This window comes from Engraulis encrasicolus, chromosome 8 (assembly GCF_034702125.1).
Source record: "Engraulis encrasicolus isolate BLACKSEA-1 chromosome 8, IST_EnEncr_1.0, whole genome shotgun sequence".
NCBI classification, from domain to species: Eukaryota; Metazoa; Chordata; class Actinopteri; order Clupeiformes; family Engraulidae; genus Engraulis; species Engraulis encrasicolus.
This window is the reverse complement of record NC_085864.1, coordinates 54,246,152-54,246,641: the sequence shown is the minus strand read 5'-3', so window position 1 is coordinate 54,246,641 and position 490 is coordinate 54,246,152. Positions and strand designations below refer to the sequence as shown.

Genomic DNA, 490 nt, shown 5'->3' with positions numbered 1-490 from the left:
CACATACTGCATACTGCGTTTCTGATTGTGTGTGTGTGTGTGTGTGTGTGTGTGTGTGTGTGTGTGTGTGTGTGTGTGTGGTAGTGAATGTTCTCGCTATAATTCACTTTTTGTACATAATGTAATTATTGAAGATATGTGTGTGATTTTAATGTGATTTCTGCATATGTATTTGGTTTATAAATATCTATGGTACTGTACATAATAAAAAAAAACAAATGTTTTAACAAGTATACTGTATACCAATTTGGCCTCATTTGACATCTTCATATTTGTGTTTTATGATTGTTATTTTATCTCACCTTCCATTTTGATATCTAAATTACGTTGTCTTTTAAAATGCTAAACACTGAAAATGACACTATCCATCTTGTACTGTAATAGCAGCAGAGTATCTTTTGTTACCTCCGCCAAGGAGATAATGTTTTCGGTAGCGTTGGTTTGTTTGTCTGTCTGTCTGTCTGTTTGTCAGCAGCATAACTCAATAAGT

At 33.5% G+C, this 490-nt stretch overlaps 1 protein-coding gene across 2 annotated transcripts in view; it reads left to right on the top strand.

Moving 5' to 3' along the window:
- tmprss4a (transmembrane serine protease 4a) overlaps positions 1-203 on the top strand; it is a 47,049-nt gene extending 46,846 nt beyond the window's left edge. For both annotated transcript variants that reach the window (XM_063205878.1, XM_063205877.1), the window contains exon 14: positions 1-203. This exon is cut by the window's left edge and continues 2,199 nt beyond it. The gene's annotated coding sequence lies outside the window, so the exon portion shown is untranslated.
- The last annotated feature ends 287 nt before the right edge of the window (positions 204-490 follow it).